Here is a 27,701-nt window from a genome sequence, read left to right on the forward strand (position 1 = left end):
GTGGCTTAAGCGATTAACGATAGAAACACCCCTCTGAGTTTCATTTGGTAGGTTTGACTGTAATTCATTTTGAATATTACATACCGTCAACAGAAGAAAATTTAGTAAGAGTGCAGGCAAGTTGAAAACTTATCAACAGTAAAATACAGTAGTATTGTAGCAAGCAGAGGTTTTAATCACCGAACTAGGTTTATCTTTTGTTCTTTTTGTCCTAAAATGAGCTTTATCAACCTAAATATAATTTACAAAATAAAAATATGAACTCAACAAGGATCGGAGTTAAATAATTGTTTGCTCCTGTTTCCTTTATGTAACACTCGGCCTTAGTTCCTGTAGCCACGTGCTTCACAGTCCAAAGTTGTATTTTTGCGGAGTTGTCGATTTCTGTGGACCATAATTTTGAATTAATTAGCGTTATTGCGCACACGAGAAACATAATTCTGAACTAGCAACATTTCGCCAACATTTGGTTCGCGGTTTAGTCAAAGACTTATATTTAAACAAAGATCTCTTACGTGAAGTAATTACAGTCTCGTTTTCAACAAAAGGGAAAGAGAGAAACCCTGAGATACGCTTTGTAAACAATCATTATCAAGAGGTGTTGACTATCCTGCCAAGATATATCGCTATTATAGGAGCAATGAAACAAGGTCAGGACTGCAATCCCCTTTTGTGGTACAGCAATATGGACGGTAAGATGATATTATGTTAAATAAGCTGTAGCTTGGATGTAAAATGCGAAACAATGGAGTTTGCGTGTGAATGTGTACATTTTCGAATAACTGACTGCATCGTCAAAGCAGCTCATTTTATTCAACTTTAAAATTTAATTAAATCGCACTGAATCATTTCCCCAAAACATCCTTTGGAGCTCGAAAAGAACCACACTTTGCCTTCTAAAAGACAGATTTTCATTCGATTATTTTATATAGCACATAGTTAAATTACAGGTTACTTTTGACCTACTTTTAATCTTCTTAGAAGAAGGTCGGATAAATTCAATTAGGTCGTGTAAATAAATGATCAAGAATTTATCAACTTGCTGTCAACATATGTATTGATGTCGTTTTTCAAGATTTGGTACCTTTTATTGGTCCAAGTGTTTTCGATTCATGGCGCGACACTCCGAGTTCGTCTGAAACTTTGAGCTTCAAAAGCGGCATTTGGGTGAAATACAGTTATTAATCGATTTTCTCGAAAATAAATCGATATTCAGCCAAACGAAGTATGCAGTGCTTTGTTTCACCATAAGGCCTACCTAACTTGAGAATATGAGCCGAATCGATTTTTCGGCTGTTGCCAGCATATTTTGAAAATGTTTGATTTTTGGCCACATTTGCTCTTAAGAGCCAGGAGAGAAGTGAGCCAGGAGAAAAGTCAAATACTCACAAATTGGATTCTCTACAGATGACACTGTTAATTACCTTGCCATCTATGAGCGACCTAGAACCTCTCATCAGTTAACAATCAAGCTAAGTTCATTACCACAAAATATTATTTTTAGTTTCGTGTCCGTAATGACACTCAACCAAACTTCAAATGTGTATGTATACCTGTAACTCCTGTACAAATTCCACTTATCCTACTTTAAACTGGCTATGCTATGATCGTATGAGTGGAGTTTTTCCATTTAATCAACCAGTTGATGAATCATTTCATCTCATAATTTCCGAAAATGAGTTTGGCACCGTTAATTTCGACACAGATCGCTTAGAAAACACCTGCTTCAATCCTATGGAATACATGCGACATTCTGACAAATTCACTGACCTTGACCCTGACTCTAATTTCTCTTTAAGTTCCGGCTCATGTGATTACTTTCTTAGAGTTTCGACCGCTCGTTAGTGAAGAACTTAAAGAATTAGTCCAGACCTTCGCAATTGGTAAAGCCCCTGGACTTGATAACCTTCCCACGTGAATTACTTGAAAAGCTAGTTTTTAATTTTGTAAGACCCCCAGTTTTGTTTTCCTTTTTACTGAATTCAAGCAAAATGGTATTGCGAGCACGTCTAGAGTCGCAGACTAGAACACTGTTTAAAACGAAGCAAAAAACAAAAAAACAAAAAAAAAAGAGCAATCATTTACAGCTTGATGTACAGTTAAAATTTGAAGAAAAGGCTGCAAGAGAATTACAAAATGTTCACCTAAAGTGAAATCGAAAACAACGGAAACATTCCCTTTCGCGTCGTTGTTTCTCTACACCCTCCCGGTGGGAATAATTTTGTTCTGTCACGCAACTCTACAGCAACGCTACAACATAATTAAAAACAAATGTGTCCTTGAATGCCGTTTACCTGTAAATTATTTTAAATTTTAGGAAAGCTTAAACTTTGAAAGTGTACAAGATGTAGAAATTGGATCGAAAAGAAAGGATTCATCGAATCTAATATTTCCGATAAAATGCTCGGCTGCTGAAGTTGTCCGGTGAAGTTAGAAGGTTCGCTGCATCGACTCGTGGAGCATAATTTTGGGAAGAAGAAACAAGGATAGCCCGGAAGCAAATTTCCCGATGTAGTGTATTACCCATTGGCGCATGGGTGCGAGAGTTGTTGTTAGAACACGTTGTCCACCATTAAACTGTTAAGTTAATGTGCGTTGGTTTAATCCGAGTGTTATTGGTTAGATCCGAACCATCCGGGCGGGATACTACAACTGGCGACGAGGAAAACCACTGATTGAAGGATCTATATTGTAGTTTGAGAATGGCTGCCGCAATTATCACTGATTTAGGTGGAATATCTAGCTTCGATCTTCACGGGAATCCTACAACTGTTGGAGCACGATGGAAGAAATGGAAGCGATCATTTGAATTATTCATCGTTGGAAAAGGAGTAAAAAACGCAGCGCAAAAGAAAGCTCTTCTTCTTCACTGTGGAGGTCCACAAATGCAAGATGTTTACTACACGTTTCCAGAAGCTCGAGAACCTGGCGAAGGTGAAACTGTTTACACAGTAGCGATGGAACAACTCGATCAATACTTCACGCCCCAAGTCAATGTCCCCTACGAGAGACATCTGTTTCGAACTATGGCTCAGTTCCCTACTGAAAGCGTCGATCAGTTTATCACAAGGCTTCGTGGAAGGGCAGAATACTGTGAATTCGGTGATGCCAAGGATGAAAATATTCGTGATCAGATAATCGAAAAATGTATGTCTAGTCGTTTGCGAAGGAAACTTCTGGAGAAAGGAAGAGGACTGACCTTAGAGCAACTACAAAATACTGCAAGGTCTATGGAAGCTAGCGACAGACAAGCAGAAGCTATTGAGAACCCAAATGAAGGATTGACAAAAGGACTAAATTCCGTCCAAGAGAAAACTGAAGGGAAGAGATGCTACAGATGTGACATGTCAGGACACACTCAGGATGACAAGCGATGTCCCGCAAGAAAGAAAGAATGCCGGAAATGCCACAAGGTAGGCCATTTTGCAAAGTGCTGTAAAACTAAACAGGCAAAAGATCCAAATGATAAGAAGCCTTGGCGAAAGAAGCCAAGAGGGCCAAGGTCTCAGGCGAGTCTTGGCAAAAGCACATCTTTTATGTCATCATTAATATTACGAACTTGGGAGCTCCGCTTTTTGGCTTGGCTAAATCTATATATTATCATAATCTCGAAACCGGACAAAGGGTCAGGTGTTGTTGTCATGGACAGATCTGACTATGTACGTTTATTAAGTGTGGCGTCCATCAACGATGAAACGAAATTAAAGCCAATATCCTTGGAAAGACCAAGACCAATTTACAATCCTCAAGAAATCCGGTCGGAAGCTGGATTATTTAATCTATGAAATGCTGTTCATCAAAGACAAAACCAACACTTAACACTCAATCTGACTCCATCAAAGCAAAACCTTTTATCTGACAGTTCAAGCGCACCACGCTTGTATTTTATTCACCTATTTTATCTTTTATTCATCGTTTTTATTTCTTAATCACATGCATTGAGACCTTCACACGTACTTTTTCTATATAATGAACTCACAAAATGTATTTATTTGAATTTGAGAATGATGGCATGAAGCCGTCGAAACGTCAGTCTTTAATATCGCTGGTTTTTACCTCATGGTTTTTACCTTACTGTATGACGTAAGTCATGCTATGAGGTTTAGGGTTTGGGACCGAAACTCAATTAAAAATCACTCACTCGATTTGTTAGACATTAATTTATGCATTAACCCTGGATTAAACACTTTCTCTCCCCCTCCGTGACAAGTTTCCCGGTTCAAAGTCAAGGTGTACGTATATTCGGAGGGTGGCACAAAGGCGAGAATATGCCGAACAACTTGGACAGATTCATTTTGGCGTCCTGTCCTTTGAAGCGTGATTGTATTTTTTCATTCCAAACTTGATCAAAACATACCTTTGTGGAGCCAAACATGGAAAGGAAATATTTTACAGAATATTCGACTGCAGAGAAATGGGCGTCTGAGTTCTAAAAGTGACGATAACATGAACGATTCGTGTGTGAAGACCCAAACACCACGAATATGAAGTGAGCTTAAGCTTACTGCAAATTGGTAAGCGTGAAACTTCGTTGATTTTATCTTGTAGCCGCCGGTATTTCAACTAATTCTTCACACATTTGCAATTTAAGACAGTTTTTCTCCATCAAAACGCTTACAACAAACACAATAGTTGTGCCAGCACGTATTGCCACGTTCAAAAAATCTTTCCAAAGAAAGCCAGATCGCAGGTTACATGAAGGGCGCCAAAAGTTCATACCATGAGGTTGCTCTAAGGAGCCTTTGATTCTTTAAAAGTGAGCGGTAAGAAAAAACTCGTAGCTACAAAAGGTAAATAGAAAGCCCCCGAAATAATGTAAATATTTCACTGTTTAACCGAAAACTGCGTATGGAGCAAGAGAAGTCTAGGCTCCATAACAAGCCGCTATTCAGGAAATGAGCCCACGGTCTTTCCTCCCCCCTTCTCCCCAGTTCTTCCTTCCCCTTCTTGAGAGGGGTGAAGGACCGAACTCTTATTAGCTTACGCTTACGACAAGTTACAATAAGAGTGGGAAAAGGAAAACCTTACAAAAACTTTTTTCATTCGAGACCTTCAACTGTACACCAATGCTCTTTCGCTCAAATTGTATTTAAAGCACACGGTGAATTCATTGACGACGGATTGAAGTTAATGAAAATTTTTAGAGTAGTAACCTTCCATTTGTACTTTTGTATTATATCATCGTTTTTTTTAAAACATCCAGCCGGTTTTCGTTATGTAGGAGTGTATTGTTAGGTGAAATTATATTGCCAAATACTGTTCTCATTCCAGTGCAAAAACGTTAGAAATTGTGCATGGCTTGAACTAAGCCAACATGGCGACAAATCTCACTCGAAAGATCCCCTTTTTCTTACTCTGAAAATTTACGACATAAAATAGCACTTCGCCAAGTTCGATATCTGAGCACGCGTAAACTTTCGAATTTGTCTTCTTTCCGTAATCTTTCCTCTGGTACAGGCGCAGAAGGCCTATGGATATTATATAAAAAGTGCATTATATAAAAAAATGCATCGCTATATACCGTTTCAATACACCTTTTTAGTTAACTATCGTGCGAGCTGCTGTTTGTTTTGCTTGTTGACACATTTAAAGCTCCAGCTATGTTCGCGCCATCAAGATCCCTATGGAGCCTCCTTAATTTGGGTTGAACAACCACGAAGGGGAACACTCTTGTAGTCAAATCCTCTTAAGGGAGAATTTGTAATATCAGATCGAGAACCATAAAATCATGACGCAGTTCCCAGCACTAAGTTACTTTAGATAGTATCTTTTTTTCGATTAACTTACAAGTAATTAGATTCAGGTTTAATGATCATACCTGATGTCTTCCTATCACTTTTTCTTTACAGACATTTCACCATAAACCAAGTTTAGATTGAAGTTTGACACGATAACTGTTGTTATTCAGAGGGTATCCGATCAATTCGCCACCACAACAAACTCCGTAAACCATTCAGGGCATTAGACGTCTATAGAACGAGATTACATTGGTTAAGCTTTTATCTTTCTTCGATTGGTTTGAAACCCGACCATCCTCTCCGCCAATCACACGCAAAAGTAAAAGCCAATTAACACATGGTAAACACCACAGCGTACACTGTTAAGTTAGGAATGCACGCGGGATGTCGCTAAGCACACAAAAGCGTAAGAGTCGCGCGAGGAAATCGCGCGAGGCGATAGCCGAGAGCGACTCTAGCTTGTTGAGTGCTTAACATACTTCCTGAGTGCATCCATAACTCAAACTGGTGTTTACCATCTGCTTTATGACATAACATTGATCAATTGTAGCAAAAGAGTTCCCTTTTATGTAACACTGAAATCTTACTTGACCAGAAAAAAAAAAAGCGCGCGGAAACTAGTCTACATTTGCTCACGTCGGCAGCATACACCCATGGGCAAATAGTAGACACCAAATTGACCAATCAGAGGGCGCGCTTTACTTTGGTTATGTTACAATCACGACTCGGTCACCCCCGATTCCCGCTTTTCAAGCAGTTCGCTTGGTTTACTTTGAGTTGTCATTGGCGCCTTTTCATATTCGCCTTATTTCGATTCCCTGTTGCAGCTTCTTTGGTTTTGGTTTAACGAAACTCAAAAGGTACTATTAAACAACTGCTTTACAAGATTAATATCTGAAAACTCTTGCAAACCTTGGGCGATCAAGAACGATGCAATCTGTTGTCACGGAACTATAAGGCGACCCAATACAAGACGAAGAACAATCCTTTGCCTAATATGTATTTGGATTGAGAAACCATTCGCCACCTACACTTTATATTCTAAAATCCAAATGTTTTCTCATGAAGCTGAAATGCCTAAAAACTGATCAGTTATCAGATTCTTCGCAAACGAGTAGGTGTTTGCCATTGGGTCGGAAACCACGTCATTTTTCTCTTTCTATTTTTCTTTTTTTTATAACAGTCAACGATATCTTTGTAAAGCGCTTGAAACCTTAGGGATATAATCGCTGTAAGTGTGAATCATTTGAATTCAGTCAGAAGTGGTAGCCACTGTAACTGGAGAAATCTACACATGTCAACATAAACAAGTTCACAGTGAAAGTTATAATCATCATCCACCACTGTTTTACTTCCAAATCCTCATTTGTCATCTCTGAGGAAAGTTCCGCTTGGGGCTGCCACTTTACATGTCGTCAGCAACCACAGGATACCCACACTCGATCAAGACGTCGTAAAGACTGCCCACATTTATGTGTCGCTGGTTAGCAAGAAAAGCCAGGGCAGCATCTAATGGGTTCAGCGTTCGGTTGTCAAGGAAACGAATCTTTCTGGGAGTCAGTCCCAGTTTCTCAGCGACCACTTTCCACTCATCGCCGCCTGAAAGAGAAAACGAAACCTTTCTGCTTGGTTTTGAAGATATTTCAAAACTGTTAGAGGACATTTTTCCTTTGACTAAAATGTGAAAATTGAAAAAGGCAACTACCTCATGTGGATATGAATTTTGCATAGCAAAAAACATAGGTATTTCCCTGTTCACATGAATATTCGATCCATGAAATCTTAAATAATAATTGCATCAGTGATACTGTGTATCTTGATGAATTTAAATTTATTCTGCTTTCCCCTAATCACGTTAAAAAAAAAACCTCAAATATGGATAAGAGAACACGATGCCTAATTTCAAATACATGTCACTTACCACTTAATTCTATGGTAAGATTTCTCATCTGAGTAATGGGAACATTCCGCACGTCAAGCTTTTCAGGTAGTCTGGGACCTGACGAAAGATGAACACTGACAGTGAAACAAAAATCGAAACAAAGACAATAATAACGAATAAAAATCATTATTTAAACAAACATAAAAACAGCTTTAAATTCAAAAGGTGCACAGCTTTGTCGTTGAATTAAGAGAGACGTTATTGTATTCGTTTTGTCAGGAGACGAAGGATTGAACCTCGAACCTTGGAATTTCGCACTCTGATGCTCTGGTGTAGAGTTACAGAAAAGTAGCTGCTGAGCCACACCCTGTGACCATATACACATATTGGAATACTTTTTGGTGCCACTACCACGTTGTAACTAAGGAGAAAGATGTTTGAATCTCAGCATCTGGATAAATAAAGTATTCAATAAATCACACCGCCACAAATGACTCAAGAGAACATGCTTCGTAACTCTCAAACTGACCAGTAGTACCAGCTGGTGCGATTTCTCTCAGATGATTCACCACATCAAACTTGTTGGAACTTTTAGCCTTTCTCGCCAGACATCGAATCATTCTCTTGGTCTCAGGCTCCGGGTGTTCCAGAGAGGCACGGCTCACCTGTAGTTCCTCAATTAATTGCCTTACAATCTCCTTGGGGTCACATGTTCGAGATAAAAGTGATTCCACAACCTTCTCAGGCAGTGCTAATGATTTCCCGTCATTTTCTACAAGGAGGAAAAAATTCTTAATCAGCAAACCATTCGGTGGAGTGATATTAGAGAAGTGATGATAGGGTTTTCAGAATCAGAGGGTCGGTATATCCAACACTATGATCACGGATACACAAACGATTTTCAAGTTTGAAAAAAAATAGGTAAGCTCCTTACGTAAAGTTCACCGACCTTGAATTGTTCGAAGCAACCGCTATGAGAAGGTTAAGTTTTTGTATGAGTTAAACCAAGTGTTTATCAGTTTTCAACAAACATTCTCGCGAAACGCGTTGGAATCAATCGCTTTCTGGTAGTGTTAATTAAACATCTTGGTGTACTTGTTGTTTCTCAAAACAACAATTACAAAAATACACCAGACTGATATAGGAATAAAAATCAGCTAACAAAGAAAATGAGGAGGAAATTAAAACCATTTGCTAAACAAAACCTTAACGTGGCATATAAAAGACCAAGGTTTGAATCTCGAGGCGTTTTTAGAAAAATGATTTCGATTTCGAACTTCAATGTTGTCCTAAAAAACCAAGGCAGAATGACGAAAAACTGATCCGGACTGCCTCCTGCGGTAGGACGGAAGCTGAAACTTACCTCCCAAGTGAACACTTCCAAGTTCATCAATCGCAACCTGTTACAAAAAAATCGAGAGGGACAACGTTCAATATAAAGATCGTCTTTCTATGCAGAGGACAATGTGATCCCTCCAAAGCAGAAAAGAAACAACTCAGATGAGCATAGTGTAGCTATTTTTACAAATAATTGATCAATATTAGCATCTGAACGACGATGCACCCACCCCTTCCCCCTCCCTAGACCCAACATCAACCCCAACTTGTTATTAGTTGACTTTTGTTGGGTTATGGGAGGGATGGGTGCGCTGTTGGTCAACTACTGACTGATCCATTCTCGCGAATGGAGAGTTTCGGCGCAGTGTAACATAGAAGCTAAAGGTAATTACTTGGTATAAATCAGAGTCTTAGGTATAGCTCACCTGTTTCTCAACCTGTGCAAGCCATGGCGCCAACTGGCTGACGTGAACTTTGTTATTCAGAGCAACAGCAGACTTTGTGCAAACAGCGATATGCTTTTCACCACGTAGCTGCGATTCTGACCAGAAATGCAGACACTCCTCCTGAGTGCAACCTTGGGCACGATAAATACGGCAGAAGTTTATTGCACCTCCTTGACAACAGATTGAGCATAGAACACGCGAGTCATACTTCATATTCTTCAACCAACAGAATTCCTTGCGCATTGATTCGAGAATGAACACCACCTGCCTATGCACATCACGAGCGAAAATCACATCAAAGTTGTCATGCCTCAAGTCGGTAGACAAATTCATTCTTGACTGCAAACAGTCTGCCAATCCAAAATTATCTTTAGTTCTGTGATAAACGATCTCGACAGAAGAGGAATGGCAAAGAAGGATTACAGAGCACTCTTCCTCTCCACCTTTATAGAATCTGGCAAAATTGTGATACAGCTGTGGATTATCTGCACTCCATAATCCATCTTTACCCCACTGAAAGAACTGCAACACCAAGCGAGGGAACAATCCTGGCGGGACCTGACCAGATTCAAATTTAATGAAGAGAGAGGGAATTTGCGCAGATGCGATCAGTTTGAGGATGGCATCTGGTGGATGGGACATTAACATGGATGGAACCAGATATTGCTTCCCACAGGCAGCACCTGACGAGGGCCACAGACAAAGCAGACTGAATCTCTCCATGAGAGCAACAAGGCTCTCTGCTGTTTCTTTGTCATCAAACAAAGGACCCCAAAGATGTTTCAAAAGTTTTTCTTCTAGGATTCCCGTTGTCTCGAGTTGAAACCATAGCTCCTTGAACTGCTCCTCCTGATTGCTATACGGTTTAATGGTGATGACCCTCTTAAACACACTAATTAACCACTGAGGATCCAAAATCACCATTTTATTCAACTCTAGCGTGTCATCAAAATGGATCAAAATCCTCTGGTCCTGGAAAAAGTTCAATAATGTCTGGAACTCTTTATCATCAACAACTTGGCATACGCGCTTGGCGATTTGCCTTGCATCTTCCAGTGTTATCCACTTGTGATTTTGTTCCTTAACGAATTTCACCGCCTTCTCAAAGTTCAACCACTTGATTGGAATGGCTTCTTTCATTTGTGGCAACTCCTTGGCAACAGCAAGTACTTCCTTTCTCAAACGTGTGACTTCTGGGCACTCACTTTAAGACCTGATTTAGTGTTATCCACAGCAAACACACTATCAAATAAGTGGGTTCTACAAGGCTTGGCTTGTAAAGAACAAAAAATCTCTTGGGCAAATGCGCTAGGAATTCTGCCACCATGGGGACCGTCAGCATGGGTGCATACCAAGAATACAAGGGGCAGTTTCTCTGGCAAAACCCCACACTGAGAGTTGACTTCGTAATTCTCAGTTATGCCTCCAAAGGACGCCACGGAAGTCATCCAAAAATCTAAATAATTCAAATTGGTTTTTGCTCCAAACCCGTCCTCGTATTTCCTGAAAGTTCCTTGCCTCACAACTGGTTTGGCTACTTGGTGTGGATCACGGTTGAGGTCATAAACCAGAAGATACATCGCTCTAACAGTGAGGAAGATTGGGTGCGTTACATAGTAGACTGACTGTCCTCCAAAATCCAATAACACCGCATAGATTTCCTCTTCCTCCTCTTCATCTTCAACACCTTTTTGTAACCTTTCAATCAAGGTCACTATTTCCTCTGGTTTAAGGGGTTCGAGGAAAGGAACTGAGTTCTTTTTCTGCCTGTGTGCTGGGTTAGGTTCCTCACCTCTGTGAAAAAAAAAAACAAAAAAAAACATTGATTCTTAAAACTCTAATCTAATCTACATTTCAAGGTCAACATACATTCGTCAAGTTCCCTAAAATGGAATTTATTTAATAATACGAAATAAATTGAAAGCGATGATTTTATCAGGGTAAAAGTTTGTGGTACATTTTTTTTGTACAAGAAACGCACAGCCTTGAATTTCTTGTTGTCGTATTGTGTGTCGTGATAAAACTGCCACGATTATTCTTGGTAAGTACTGTTCGGTTGGGAAGTGGACAAAAAAGTGGCTATAGTGCAGGTAACCATATGACATAACGTGACCCTAAACAGAGACTAACAAAGAAACGTTTAGCTGCAATTACGATAGGTAATGTTAGTATATCATGCCATTTATATGTGGCACATGTACAGTATTCAAATAAAGAGAAAGTTAGAAATATCACAACACTTTATTATGCTGGTATTTACTTTCAATTTTTCAGACATGCTTTTTAATGTACCTATCAAGTTTATTGAAATTCAAAGAGGTCTGGTTTTCTTGCACCAAAAAGTAGATACCTGAAAATGATGAAACCAAACTACATGCCAAGTACTGACCTATTTGATCCATCATGAAGCAAGTTAGGTTGCTGGTCTTGGTCTGCTGCTCTCACAACAGTGCTCAGTAAGTACTCAAAATCTTTCTGTACCTTCTCTAATCTCTGTTTAACTGTTCCATTCTCTTCACTCAAGACAGAAGTTAGCTATGAACAAAGGTTAAGTGCCAAAGGAAGAATACCTTCCAGCTTTTCAATTTGGTCTGTGTGTGCAAACATAACAACTGGAAGTTTGTCACGAAAGTGTCCACTGTGGGAGTTTTCCATGCACAATGTTACAGCCCTCTCAAGGAAAGAAAGAGTTTTCTGTGTCCATTTATTTATTGATCCAGAGCATCTAATGCTTTTTAGATACTGAACCTTGGCCAAGTGAATGTACAACCGAAGTTTGGGTTTAAAATAACCCACTTGTTCCTCGTGTACGGACAGAGACTTTTCAAGAAAGCTGGCAGCATTTTCAACATTTCCTAATTCATAATGAATGCAGCCTAGTTCAAAGTACAAGTCCGCAAGGAACCTCCTTGAAGAATCAACTGTTGTATTTTGTTCCATCTCCTTCAAAGCTTTATTTTGAACCCCAAGTGCTTTTTCAAAGTCTTCCATTCTTCTATGCAAATAACCTTGCCAGTGATGGCAAATGGCAGATGACATCTCATTGTTTCCCACCATAATCTTAAACTTGAAAGCTCTCCAAAAAGACACCATAGCTTCTGAAAAGTGTCCGAGGTGACTATCAATGACACCAACTCGAAAATGACACTGTCCTAAGAAAGATGAACTGGTGGAGAGTCCATGGGTATTAAGTCCTTTGATGGCATTTTCCAGGGCATTCTTGGCTTCAAGAAAATCCTCTTTTCCATAAAGGAACATCCCATAATCAAACCAAGTTTCATGTGAATCAATTTTCAGCAGATGTTGGAGTTGTAAAATAAGTTGACAAGTCTCAATGTAAAATTGTGGATTACCATCCTGATAACTTTGCTCCACCATAAGCTTCAATGAATTTGAAAAGTTTACCTTTCTCTTTCTAGATTGAGCAAAGTGTTCCTGGCTCTCCATTCTGGCTGAGCGAAGCATGTCCTAACACCACAAATAATTAAAAAAAAATAAATTAAAAAATAAATAACACAAATAAATAGATAAAAATGAATAAATAAGACAAAAACATTGTTAACTTTTTAAAGAAGTGGATTTCTTGATGCTACATGTATTTCACCCTTATTACCCTCACATCCATCTGTAAATTCTCCAAAGTCTTATAAATATTAATTTCCTTTAGAACATGTAAGAGGAATTTTTCTAACAATCAAGAGCTTCTTGAGTCTGATAATTTTCTTCATTCTCATGACTTTAATACTTGATTTGAGGGAGAAACCATTAGGAGAAATTAGATAGTTATCAGTTTTAGGGGTTAAGTTTTTGGCAACAAAAACTCATAGCAGTACAGTAAGCTAACATCTTAAACTGAGAACCAACAGCACACCATCTATTATTTTTTTTTTCAAAATCTGTCTTCCTTTCTTCTGTTCTTCAATCTGCTGGTACATCTGAACCTTAACCCTGACAACTGGCTCAAAGCTATGGACTCAAAAGAACTTGTTGGCGCTGTACTGCTGGACCTTAGTAAAGCTTTTGATCTGGTAGTTCACAGCTTACTTTTATCAAAAATCAGTATGTACCACACTGATAATACATCTCTGCGGTGATTTGAGTCTTACCTGCACAATCGAATGCAGCGATGTTGTATCAATGGATCACTGTCTGATGCACTTCCCATTACTAGAGGTGTTCCACGAGGTTATATTTTGGGTCCCATCCTTTTCTTGTTGTATATCAATGACCTTCCACTTGCAATACCTGATTGCAATGTGGATATTTACACAGATGACACTACACTATAGATAGCTAATTCTAATCCCTTGCATATCCAACACGGACTTCAGGGAAGTCTCAACAAAGCAAATCACTGGTTCTTGCAAAACAAGATGGTCTCAAATGCAAAGAAAACAAAACAGCTACTAGCTGGAACCAAGCAAAACCTTTCCCACTGCACAAACCCATCAATCAGCCTTTCGTTGTGAGGCAATGAAATCTAAGAGGCCGTAAACGAGAAGCTGCTTGGTGTGAAGATTGACAAGCATCTTAATTGGAATAGCCATACAGATTACATGATCACTAAATTAAATTCTAGGGTAAATCTTCTTAAAAGAGCCAGAAAGTACCTGAATCTATCAATTAGGATTTTGCTATACAATGCTTTTATTAAACCAATCTTTGAATATTGTTGTTCAGTGTGGGGAAACACTAAAATCGATAATTTACAAAGGCTCCTTATGATTCAGAAACGTTGTGCCAGAGTAATTTTAATTGCAGGTACTGAATGAACAGTTGGCCTTTTTAAGAGATTAGGTTGGATCCCCATTAGTAACATAATAGAGCATAGGAAATTGTGTATTATGTGTAACATTGTCCATGGGAAATGTCCCGATTATTTTAATCATTATATTGGTTGTGTTAAAAATAGACATAATTACACAATTCGAGCATCAACTAATTTGGACTTATCCACACCATTTTTTAGCACAATGACCAGCAAGTGTTCATTTCTTGCAAGTGGCACTAGATTATGGAACAACCAAGACAGTTGTACAAGGGGTCTCACTTCCCTTTGTAAACTTAGAAATCAACTATACAAGAAATATATGGATCGGAACTCAAATTTGACAAATTTGGCCGCTACACTTGCCAAGCTGGCAATGGTTACAGAAAACACTGCACAAGGACATCATTTGAAATAACGATCCAAGGTAAGCAACCTTACCATAGCTCTACAAAATAACAGACATCCTAAGTTTATAATGGAAAGGTGGGTGTCGCGCTCCTGCACCTCCTCAGTCATCTCGTCATCAAATTCCTCTTGAAGTGTAGTCCTCTTTGAGTCGGTTCTTACGGATGTCAAACGAGGCTTAGCCCCGACATCTTAAAGAATTGCCGCAAATTAGACAACTCATAACGTCACATGCACCCAAATAAATCATTTTTTATATCAATTTGCAGGTGCCTTTTCACCTGAGATCGTTGAAGGTCCAGAGAAGCAAAGTGTCTCGATCGGTTCCAATGCTACCTTTAGCTGCACTGCTAAGGGCTTCCCGAGGCCTAAAATCCATTGGATTAAAAAAAATGCTTCATATCCTTTACAGTCTAACCCCAGAGCAAGTGTTATTCAAGACAGCGGAGCGAATCGCAACCAACTTTTCATAACGGGAGTAAAGATGGAAGATTATGGCAAATATCAGTGTATTGCCAATAACAGCATCGGAGCGGGAACAGAAGAAGCTGTATTAAGCAAAGGTGAGATATTTTTGGAATGAAAAGGAATAGATAAAGATCTTAACGACAGTCACTGCAAGGATTGACTTTTGGATCAAAATTGCGATGGTTGGGAATAAAATGCCTTTTTATCCTTTGCGTTTCTTTCCCATTCTTCTACGTCGTCTTCGTATTTTTTTTTTATTCTTTGTCAATTCATAATTCTGACTTTTTACATTTAGTATTGTCATAATTACCATTATTGCCATTAATATTATTATGATTTGTGTTTTTGTAATCATTATCATTACTGTTGTCCCCCCGCTTGAAATCTATGACTCAAGACTCCAAATAAATATATATATATATATATTTTTTTTTTTTTTTCATAATTCATCTATAATAACACTTACTTTCGCAGCCTCTGAGGATGAAAATTCAACATCTCAAACCTCTACAACACTCACTCCCGCAGCCTCCATGAATGAAAAGCCAAAAAATTCAGCATCTCAAACTACTACAATCGCTGTCTCCTGCACTTTGGTGGTGGCTGCACTTATTTGTGTAGTCATTGGGTTTGTGTGGATTCGGCGTAGAAATCGTGATAAAGAGGTAAATAATACGTTACGCGACATCCCCGTCCGTAATGAAAGAGAAAGATTTCATAATAATAATAACAATTTTGTTTTAAAAAAATTATCCTTTATTCACCATAATCACAAAAAATTATAACAAAAATTATGATAAAATTCTCGAAAATCGAAAAAAATGTGATAAAATGTCTTATAAAAATGTAAGAAAAACTAGAGGTTATACACTATGATAACGATAAGTCACTCTAATCATCAAAATATTTACCAACATATTAAGATAAAATCCTTAAAAATCGAAAAATACGTGAAAATGTCGACTAACAAATTATCTAAAAAAAAAAGCTTATTAACAAATGGCAGCCTCTGAGCTTTGAATATCTAGGTCTACATTAGTAAAATCCAATTTGGGCCATCTAATTGTTCTGAATCCTCTTAGGCAGATTAGGGCGGATCTTAATGATGCAAACGAAGGTTTTGCCCTGATCCAGGAAATTGTTTTTGAATAGTGTTCTCCTTTCTTTTCTGCAATGAGTTCTGCAAGGCGACGGTGATATCTCAAACGTTCTTGGCCCATTCCACCAGTCGAAGTAAACACAAAGAGGCGTAAATGAACCATGATCGATGTCTCGAACACGTCTTGAGTAGGAACGTTTATTCTCATTCTCATGCATGCGGTAAATCTGCTGCGATTCCAGATTTCTGTACGATTCAGCATTTGGGTGACAAGCTCGAATATCGAAAAATGCAGATCGATTGTGTTTCCAGAAACCACGAGCATGAATGTCTAGCCTTGCATCTTGCGCCATGTTGGAACCACTGTTTAAGAGCGAATGTTGCCAACGGTCAAACATTTGGTGGCAACAGCCAAAAAATCGATTCGGCTCATATTCTCAAGTTAGGTAGGCCTTATGGTGAAACAAAGCATTGCATACTTCGTTTGGCTGAATATCGATTTATTTCGAGAAAATCAATAACTGAATTTTGACCAAATGCCGCTTTTGAAGCTCAAAATTTCAGACAAATCTCGGAGCGTCCCGCCACAAATTGAAAACACTTGGACCGATAAAAACTACCAAATCTTGAAAAACAACATCAATACATAATCTGACAGCAATTTGAGCAATTCTTGATGGCTTATTTACACTTAACAAATGGTAAACACCACAGCGTACACTATTGAGTTATGGATGCACGCGGGAGGTTGCTAAGCACGAAAGAAGCGTAAGAGTCGCTCGAGGCGATAACCGAGAGCGACTCTAGCTTCTTGAGTGCTTAGCAAACCTCCCAAGTGCATCCATAACTCAATGGTGTACGCTGTGGTGTTTACCATTTGTTTTATAACATAACATTGTAGCTAGAGTTCCCTTTTATTTAACAAATCTTACGCGACCAGAAAAAACAAGGGCGCGCGGAAAAATAGTCTTTGCATTTGCTCACGTCAGCAGCGTACACCCATGGGCAAATGGGGGACGCTAAATTGACCAATCGCAGCGCGCGCTTTACTTTGGTTATGTTATAAAATCTAATTGAATTTAACCGGCCTTCTTCTAAAAAGATTAAAAATAGGTCAAAAGTAACCCCTTATTTCACTATGTGCTATACAAAAAAAAATCGACTGAAAATCTGGCTTTTGGAAGGCAAAATGTGGTTCTCTTCGATCTTCAAAGGATTTTTTTGGGGAAATGATTCAGTGCGATTTAATCAAATTTTAAATTTGGATAAAATGAGCTGATTTGACGATGCCGTCAGTTGTTCGAAAATGTTCACATTCACACACAAACTCAATTGTTTCGCATTTTACATCCAATTTGCAGCTTATTTAACATAATATCATCTTACCGTCCATATTGCTGTATCACAAAAGAGGATTGCAGTCCTAAAATTGTTGCATTGCTCCCTCAATGGCAATAGATATTGGTAGGATAGTCAACACATCCTGACAATGATTGTTTACAAAGCGTATCTCGCGGTTTCTCTGTTCCCATTTCGTTGAAATACTTTGCGTAAGAGATCTTTGTTTAAAATATGTCTACAACCGAACCGTGAACCAAATGTAAGCGGAATGTTGCTAGTTCAGAAACATGTTTCTCGCGTGCAGAATAACGTTAATTAATTCAAAATGAGGTCCACTGAAATAAAACGCAAAATTAAAACATTGGACTATGAAGCATGTGGCTACAGGAAATAAGGTTGTGTGTTACCTATACGAAACAGGAGCAAACAATTATCTAACTCCGATCATAATTTAATGCATCATAATTGAATGTTTCATGGTACTTCGGGGGATAAAGCTCATTTTAGGACAAAAAAAAAAAGAGCTCACTTTTTTCACATTTTCACATTTTTCACAACCACCTTTTCCCGGCAGACGTCCCAAAAAAGCTCACATCTGGAAATAAAACCATTTTTTGGGGATCTCGGAACTCAAGAAACGCTTCGAGTAATCATTGCACCGGCTGACACAGCAGAGTCGAGTGCGAGTCGGTATACTTACATAAAATATTTGCATTTTGGAAACAGTGGCTTTGAACAATCAACTCAACTAGTTAGTTATTTAGTATTCTTGCCCAAGAAGGTAGCCAAGTAGTGATCTATCCCCTTCAAATATGGTCGGGCTCAAAGCCATCAATGCATTATATGGGGAAATATAACAGAGCGTGGCTGATGCGTAATGAAAAATTTAACATAAGCCAGTTGTCTGGTCAGACCAGAATGTTCACGCCCATCAGGAAAAGATTGACACCTAGATTTAACCAGAAAAAAGAAAGTAAAAAAACCCATGTTGTGCCTATCTCTTTAAATCTTTCCTTCCTAGTTAATGAATTTAAGAAGTGAATGACTACTTCTTATAGAAGTCCAAAGCCAATCAATGCATCATATGGCGATATATTATTGAGCATGGTTTGATATATCAGAAGGAACTCTGCGCCTCGATCTAGAGCCTCTCGTTCACCCCTGAACCAAGCTTTGCACTAAGCGAGGAACAAATTGTCATGTATGTCAGCAGGAGGAGAGAACACGGCTGCTCGGCTAAGAACTAAGTCAACTTCGTCTACTGGCCCGGAAAAACTGAGACTAGCGGAATTGCTCTCAATCCGCCTTGAACACGCAAGAAAAGGTATAATTACTGTTTCCCGTTTTCTGGATGGTCTGTCAAAGTCACAGTGTACTCTTACTATAGTTTTGAACGAGCAGCAGATATCCTTATGAGGAGAACGACACGCAATGCTGTTGCAGAGTTCACATCTTTTCTCTTTAATTCATTTTATTAGGAAACGAAAATGCCAGTTTCAAGGTAATTTCTGTAATTAATCAAACAATCAATAGAGATTAAAATAGCAAGGAAGAGGACACAAATACGATTCAATTTTTTAGCGTCTTAAAAAATACTTGTAAATTATTTAAAATCCTTACCTCTACTCGAGGCAATTGTCATCTCGACCGGTTCCTTCTTACACAAAGTAAGCATCAAGTGTTTCTATAGATACTCAGTGTGGTTTCAGCGATTAACGATAAAAGCACCCCTCTGAATTTCATTTGGTAGGTTTGACTGTAACTCATTTTGAATATTACATACCGTTAACAGAAGAAAATTTAGTAAGAGTGCAGGGAAGTTGAAAACTTATCAACAGTAAAATACAGTAGTATTGTAGCAAGGAGAGGTTTTAATCACCGAACTAGGTTCATCTGTCCTCCTTTTTGTCCTAAAATGAGCTTTATCAACCTAAACAATAATTTACAAAATAAAAATATGAACTTAATAAGGATCGGAGTTAAATAATTGTTTGCTCCTTTTTCTTTTATGTAACACTCGACCTTAGTTCCTGTAGCCACGTGCTTCACAGTCCAAAGTTGTATTTTTGTGGAGTTGTCGATTTCCGTGGACCCTAATTTTGAACAATTAGCGTTTTTCCGCACACGAGAAACATGTTTCTGAACTAGCAACATTTCGCCAACATTTGGTTCGCGGTTTAGTTAAAGACTTATATTTAAACAAAGATCTCTTACGTTTTCAACGAAATGGAAAGAGGGAAACCCTGAGATACGCTTTGTAAACAATCATTATCAGGAGGTGTTGACTATCCTGCCAAGCAATATCGCTATTATGGGAGCAATGCAACAATTTCAGGACTGCAATCCCCTTTTGTGGTACAGCAATATGGACGGTAAGATGATATTATATTAAATAAGTTGTAGATTGGATGTAAAATGCGAAACAATCGAGTTTGCCTGTGAATGTCTACATTTTCGAATAACTGACGGCATCGTCAAATCAGCTCATTTCAGCCAACTTTAAAATCTGATTCAATCGCACTGAATCGTTTCCCCAAAAAATCCTTTGGAGATAAAAAAAGAACCACACTTCGCCTGCCAAAAGCCAGATTTTCAGTCGATTATTTTGTATAGCAAATAGTTAAATAACAGGTTACTTTTGACCTATTTTTGATCTTGTTAGAAGAAGGTCGGATAAATTCAATTAGATTGTGTAAATAAATGCTCAAGAATTGCTCAAATTGCTGTCGAATCATGTATGGATGTTGTTTTTCAAGATTTGGTAGTTTTTATCGGTCCAAGTGTTTTCAATTTGTGGCGCGATGCTCCGAGATTCGTCTGAAATTTTGAGCTTCAAAAGCGGCATTTGGGCGAAATTCAGCTTTTGTCGATTTTCTCGAAAATAAATCGATATTCAGCCAAACGAAGTATGCAGTGCTTTGTTTCACCATAAGGCCTACCTAACTTAAGAATATGAGCCGAATCGATGTTTTGGCTGTGGCCGCCATATTTTGAAAATGTTAGATTCTTGCCCACATATCCTCTTAATTGCTCTCCTGTCGTGTCTTGGAGTTGGGTTACGATTTCCACATCTTTGCAGACAATTCCCTAAAGCTCAGCTTCTAAGTCTCTAAGTTCGCTGTGGCGCTGTATAATAAAGCCACCCTTTTTGCAGACCATTGCATGGTCCACTGTGTACACGTCCCCACAAGCACATTTGGAAGGAATATCTTCGAATTGCCAGTCGTATCGCAATTGAATGGCGTCTCGGAATTCTCTTTTGTTGAGATTATATCCTTGTTCTTGTAAGGGAAGGACGGTTAACCATACCGATGAACCCTTTTCGGTAGCCAGATCTAGTGCTCGCTTGGTTGTGATATGTATTTTTATAGGCTGATGAATTGATCGTGTATAAATAAAGATTAAATAAATTAATTAATTAATAAATAAATAAAATAAATGGTCTTAAGTGGTGCCCTCTCATAAACACTCTTCACTCTTTCTTTGACGTCTTTGTCCCTCTTATGCTGGGAAGTCTGTTTTGATGACTTTACTGCCGAGTCTTCTGGTAAGTGATGTTGTTGGGCTTTAATTTGTTCGACGAGCGGTGCAGTTGTTGCAACGGATGTCTTGTACTCCCGCGGTGCTTCTATTAGCGGATTTGCAAGGCCAAGGCCACCCAAGCGAGCGGGTAAGGACAACACGTCTCTGTCCAGTTGATTACACTTGCGCCCAGTTATTGCAGGTATGAGGACATGGCTTATAGCACTTTCCAAAGGTTCAATGAGATCCTGGGAGTCGGGAATAGTCCGAAGAAAGTAAGTCCATCTGTGTTTAAGGCCGAACATATAAGCCGAGTAACAGGCTTGTAGTTCGGTTGCAGCAAATTCCGCGAGTTGGGGTATTTCGCTGACCCATTCTGATACCTTTTCATCGACATACTCCTTTTGGTATTCCTGTGAGCCAATCACTACGCCAAGATGTTTATGGCCTTCGCTTGTAATATTGATAGCTGTTGCCTTAAACACGTCTTTGGCTGACTCTTGCTTCTCAGGCTTTACAACGATGCGACATTTCCTAGCATTCGGCAAGTAGCCATAATAATCATGATAATGATAATAATGATAATAATAATAATAATGATAATAATAATAACAAAAATAATAATATTAATAGTGATAACAATAATTAAAATTTGCAAAGTTTTTCTAGACTCTGCATCTCGCCTTACATAGTAACAAGATCGATGACACGCGAAAAACGTACCTTTCATGGCTGGTCAATCCTAACATTCCTTCGTATGCCAGCATAAGCAAGATTGCGTATAATGATTGTCGTTAGTTCGGCTGAGGCTTAGAGTAAGGCTAAGGAAAACGCCCATTTCTGTCCCCACTTCTTTTCTCCTCCAAATTATCCTTTCTTTCACTTTCGTCTTATAAACAACTTCTTTAGAAGAATTCAGTGGCTTGCTCGCCCCATTTTCACTGAGTTTATAGCGCAGTTCAATCCGAAAAAGGGCCATATTTCTTACTTACATACCTTCAAATTGTCAAATTTGCCGGTCATCGTAATGAAAGATGTATATGGTACTTGCCTTTTGCCTTCAATTAAATGACAGGGCACAAGACGTGCGACAAAGGTGTATTTAGAAAAAGACAAGCAGTTGCCAAACGGGATACAAGACCTTGAAAACGACTGGTCGCCCAATAACCAAACCATCAAAAACCCCGAAGAAAGGCATCTGTTAATGGGGGACGCAGTAGGGGAAAGAGGGCTTCCAGACGGAGGAGAGCAGGATGATGCAATGCAAGATATAGTAGAAACAAGTCAAGTGAGATTAGATTTGGGTGAGAAGATTGTTGGCACTGACATTTTCACTGCTGATAAATGTGTTGACCTGGGTGTCGACGAACAGCGAAAGATATCGTCTCAAGAGACCGAAGAAGGAAGCGAAAACTTGGAAAATCTTGAAGTATTCGATGAAATACTCGGAGAAGGCGAATTTGGGATCGTCTTCAAAGGTCGCTATGGTGGAAAAGACGGAAACATGAAAGATGTAGCTGTTAAGAAGCTAAAAAGTACGTACGCGACGTCAAAATGTGACATTATTAATTCCGAAGTACAGTGGTATACCGCTGAATTGATTTTTCTTTCTGAAAGATATGCACCATCTCACTTTTTCGTCATTTTTCCCTTTGCGGGAAAACACCCATAAAGTCTGCTTCTGTCTCGTCTGAACGTTCTCTGTAGCCTCGCCAATCTTTTCCATACACCATTTTTTTACCATAGCCAAGCAATTTGAGAAGTCCCCTTTCTTATTTTTCTATCTATATGTAGACCCTAGTGCCATTACCAAAGAAACCCTGCTTAATGAGATAAGGACCTTGAGGCATGCTGGGAAACATCCTAATATTGTCACTTTGATTGGTATACGGATAGAGGGAGGTAAGTCAGTTTTCGACGATGTAACGTCTTAGAGATAAGCAGGATTACTAATAAGGTAACGTTTCATCCGACTGTAAGATCAGTTCGAACAGTGCATGTGCTGATGTTATGATTAGAAAGAAATTAGTAGACTTAAAACGTGTTATGCAAAAAATCTGTGCCTCTTGATAGAAAACCATTTGATGCTAGGCTAAATGCTGGGGGATTCATATGGAATTTGTTTCTTGGTTTTTGTGGCACCAACTTAACTTATTTTTACCGACGAAATCATCTTTCGATCAGCTGCTGGAGCAAATAATGTCCAAATACTTTCTCTTGTTAACTTTTCTGCCGGTGTTTACTCTTCTTTCACTAGGAAACCTTCTTGTAGTCACTGAGTTGATTCATGGTGGCAGTCTGGAAAATCTTTTGAAGGCCAAGAGGGCTCCAGGGGAAAACAACAAGTATCATAACGTCTGCTGTAAGCTTAATGACCGGCAGCTGGTTACAACTGCATTTCAGATTGCCGCGGGAATGCAGCACTTAGAGGAGAGAAAGGTAAGACCCACTGACAATGTGCCGAAATGTTGAGGTAACTTTGTTTACCTTCCATGACAGATGACCACTTTCTATATAGATTATAAACAGCTCAAAATATAACGCTGGAAGCTCGAAGTTGTGAAGGACACATTGAGGATCTTTTGCTCTTTGGTAGAAGCCACCACTCAATCATTCGTGAGTGTCTGCTAAGCTAAAGATTTATAAATTGTCTTCTCTCACAGTTCGTCCATCGCGATCTGGCAACGAGGAATATTTTAGTTGATGCCAACTTGGTTGCTAAAGTTGGAGACTTTGGATTGGCCAGAGACATATCCGATGCTGGTCTATAAACGATGACCTCCAACGTAAGTACGCTTCGCTATCAGTTTCAACGACTAAACAAAAACATCAACAAACTAAAATGCATTTTAATTGATGGTCTTCCATAGTATAATCGAACACACTGAATTAATTCCCTCCCAACGAACTGTGTATCGTGTTTACTTAATTATGGTTAATGTTTGTACTGATAGTAAAGACAACAAAAATGATGATGATAACAATAAAAGCGGCCAAGATAACTACCCCCTTTTTTTTTACTGGTGATCAACAATAATTAGAAAATGTTATATATCTTAACGTTGAAAAAGAAATGGCATACACGCACTCGATGCATCCTTCTTTTTCATGAGTCAGCCTCTTCCTAGTCTCAAAGGGTATTGACTCTACAACAAACAGGACCTTGCTCACATGAATCTGTCTTTTCAACAGGGCAAGGTTCCGTGGAGATGGTCGTCTTTAGAATCTCTGCGAGATCTGCATTTTACATCCATGAGTGATGTGTAAGTTCAATTTGTATTTTAATACTGTCAGAGAGCTGTCTCTTGACTTAGAGCCGGAGGTATTGCTTAGCACAAAGGATTTCCAAAAACGTCATTTGCCTGCAGCTCTGGTATTTTCCCTTGAGCATTACCATGGTTACATCAGGGCTTCATTTTACGTTGTTTGCTCGTCTCCATGTGCATGAATGGTGTATGTTTATCTATTTGCATTTATGGACACACCATGAAAACTTAGCATGACTTTAGTAATTTCCTCTTTCAAATGGACAATCTTATGCTCATATTAGTTGATTGAAATTTATATCAGAGGTGAGATCCGACAGGAAAGACACAACGAAGTCTTAAGCGATGCAAATATTCATTAAACACTCAAAGAATACGACGTGACTTCATCTTTAATCAAGTCAGTGCTAATTCTCCTTACCAGAAGGTCATCAGCTTCTTTTCCTAACTCATTAAAGTTATTAAGGCATTTATGCATATTTGCAGGTGGTCATTTGGTATTGTCTTATGGGAAATTGCCACTTACGGTAAGGGTCGTGTGATATTATGTGCGACACCCTATGAAATAGAAATCATGTTCTTGTCATGAGATTCCAATCCATTGAGCAGCCCAAAGTTAGGAAGGCTCCTTTGTTAAGCTAACTATACAGGCACAAGCATCTTCATTCAGAAAAATGCGTATTGCCAGTCAGACGACAGTTAATGAAGATCAGAGGCCCGCCATACGGCTATTGAACATTTTATTCGTCCTACATCTTTTTTGTCCCCGAGCTGCGCTTAATTTTTATCTGTAAATGAGCCATATAAAGATCCTTGTCTCTATAACTGAATTATTTATATCATGATGATCTTTTTTCTACCAAACAGGTGAGTTGCCATACCCTGACATCTCATCACCAATTGCCTTAGTGAGTCGACTGGCTACAGGATACCGGATGCCTCGTCCCGATCAGTGCTCGGAAGAACTGTAAGCTTCAAAGTCTTGTATGGTGGCGATAGAAAAGGAATTGAACTATTTATAATCTTGTAGAGGGCTTCAAATAATGAAAATTTAACTTGCCTTACTTTAGAAATAATTGAAAAGCGTTTTACTCTTCGAGGCAGGTCTTGTAAGATCCTCTGACATTCACTTCTTCTCGTTGGAAATCGAAACGATGCATGGAAAGAGTCGTTATGATTTTAAAAACGATTTGCATATCAAATCAAATGTCACACTCGGCAAATCAGTGATCTTTCCAATAATCGTGGTCATCCCCCTTTGTACCCCTTTCCACGTTTGATACGGTAAATCTAGATGCTGACAGTGTCAGCTTCAAGAAAACGTTAACTCGTACTGCATTGAATTTTTAGATATGAGCTGATGAATTCTTGTTGGAAAGAAAATCCTATGATGAGACCAGCCTTTTCAAAGATCGCCCAACAGCTGAAGAACTTTTTACGAGAAGTGAAGGTAATTAATGTTTGTATTTACAAGATTTCCATTTCTTCTCCTCAGTATCGCCTTTCTTAAACCTTATCTGTCCTCTTCTTCCTCCTTCAATATTTTTTTACTCGATGACTCAATACACCCTTTCATGGACTCCTCTGTCACCCTTTCAGTCCTTCTGCTAAACATTTTATTTCCAACTCCCGCCATGAATACGCTTATCTTTTCTTAAACATAGTCATCCATCCACTTGCTTGTCTGTCCGTCCGTCTGTCAACTGGTCGACATCCGTAGGAGTGTCTTTTCTTTCTTGTGCTTGTTCCTAACTTCATTCATTACTTTTGTTTAATTCAAGTAAAGCCATTGATTGTTTCGTTATTAATTTTTTCGTGGCGGAATTATCAATGGCTGACTCTTAATTCCAATGATTTATTTCAGAGGACATATACAAATATCACAGAGGAAAACGATTGAGAGGCTTGATGACGCCCTGATGCTAAAGCAAAACCCTCATTTTATTTGATTAGTAATAGGAAGCAAATCGCGATATCTCGAATACGTGCATATACGTATAAGGCCTAACGTAAAATGTAATATTAATAATGATAATAATAATAATAGTAATAGTTTATTAACAGATCCAGTAGGTGACTCTTCCCTGTTGAAATACATCAATTATAATAAAAATAAATCAAATTAAGTTATTCACAAATTACGCAATATGCAATTAAAAGTAAAAGTAGGATTAACAGAATAGAAATTACAGTAACTTGAACTTGAACTTGAACTTTATTTTTATTTAGACACGGTAAATCTATCAGATAAAATAATAATATTATTACAATCTATTATTACAGTTACAATCTATTTTAATCTATATAAACATGATCTAAAATTTAAAAGTAAAATAGAAAAAAATAAAGAAATTCTGCTTTACATAGATGCCGTGTGTGTTTTGTCGATTCAGAGGAAGAAATTGCGACAACCATTTCGGAAGGATTGAAGTGATTTTGCTTGCCGCAATTCAGGGGACAAGCTATTCCATATAACCGCACCGTTATAGCTAAAGCTATTTTTCAGGAAATTGGTGCGAGGCAATGGAACAGCTAGTTTGTTTTCAGAGTTCCTTAGATTATATGGAGGATCATATTTAGTGAAAAGAGAACCAAGATAGTCGGGCGCAAGACCATGTATAGATTTATAGACCATGGTGGCCACTTGTTTTAGTGTAAAATTAACTAATGACTCTGTGCTCAAATACATAAAAGAATTCCTTGAAAGTCTTAAAAAAGGTTCTGTAATCTTTACAGTTTCTGAGATTCAGGTGCCGACCACGCTCAAAATTTTTAGATTTCATTTGTTTCCTTCTAAGAGAAGGTTCCGCACGTTTTCTTCACAATGGGTAGTGCAAATCACAGTAAAGGATAGACGGTCCGCCCTGTCTTACTTTTGACGCTGAATTGGTTAACAAAAAAAAGTTGCTATCTCGTAGATAGACTGACTTAGCGTGGATTGGCTTTGCTAAGAAAAATCTAAGCACGCATCTATCCTAGCTTTTGAGCAGCTCCTCTTTTATAATTTTCTTCGCTCGCCGGAAATCTATTGTTCTTTCGCGCTCAAGTCGCTTCCAGCGTGCTTTACAACAGAAAGGGCACAGTCAATGCTTCTTTATTTGTTAAATAAAAGATGGAAGTTTTGAAAGATCATGACTTGCAAATGAAACCTTAACTTCAAATCAGAGCTACAGGGAGCCAGAAGCGATAAAACACACCCACTGACGAGAGAAGTGTGTGACACTCGACAGAAGAGAGAAAAAATCTTCAGCATGTAACATCGTAACAAATATATTACTCTCAACAACTTTCCCAAGTAATGATAATTATATCAACACGTAAATGAAGCTAAGGCATGAAAAAAAAAAAAAACCATTTGATCATATCACAGCCAGAGTAACAATAAAACTCGACTTTATTTGCGGTTGGCGAGTGCTTAAGTTTAT

The 27,701-nt window shown here is 38.6% G+C and overlaps 2 pseudogenes across 2 annotated transcripts; one reads left to right on the top strand and one right to left on the bottom strand.

Annotated features, from left to right (window-relative positions):
* Window positions 1-6,604: 6,604 nt before the first annotated feature.
* On the bottom strand, window positions 6,605-14,050 carry LOC148740912 (uncharacterized; annotated as a pseudogene). The gene is made up of 7 exons (XR_015998982.1): window positions 13,511-14,050; window positions 11,794-12,872; window positions 9,384-11,198; window positions 8,984-9,020; window positions 8,150-8,392; window positions 7,660-7,737; window positions 6,605-7,337 (listed from the first exon to the last, which is right to left on the bottom strand). The product of XR_015998982.1 is annotated as an uncharacterized LOC148740912 (transcript).
* On the top strand, window positions 13,373-26,185 carry LOC111318983 (fibroblast growth factor receptor 3-like; annotated as a pseudogene). The gene is made up of 14 exons (XR_016000954.1): window positions 13,373-13,463; window positions 14,085-14,149; window positions 14,473-14,599; window positions 14,850-15,143; window positions 15,523-15,713; window positions 22,086-22,545; window positions 22,805-22,912; window positions 23,268-23,449; window positions 23,674-23,796; window positions 24,203-24,273; window positions 24,763-24,803; window positions 25,144-25,243; window positions 25,627-25,726; window positions 26,141-26,185. The product of XR_016000954.1 is annotated as a fibroblast growth factor receptor 3-like (transcript).
* The last annotated feature ends 1,516 nt before the right edge of the window (window positions 26,186-27,701 follow it).

Source organism: Stylophora pistillata, chromosome 1 (genome assembly GCF_964205215.1).
Source record: "Stylophora pistillata chromosome 1, jaStyPist1.2, whole genome shotgun sequence".
NCBI classification, from domain to species: Eukaryota; Metazoa; Cnidaria; class Anthozoa; order Scleractinia; family Pocilloporidae; genus Stylophora; species Stylophora pistillata.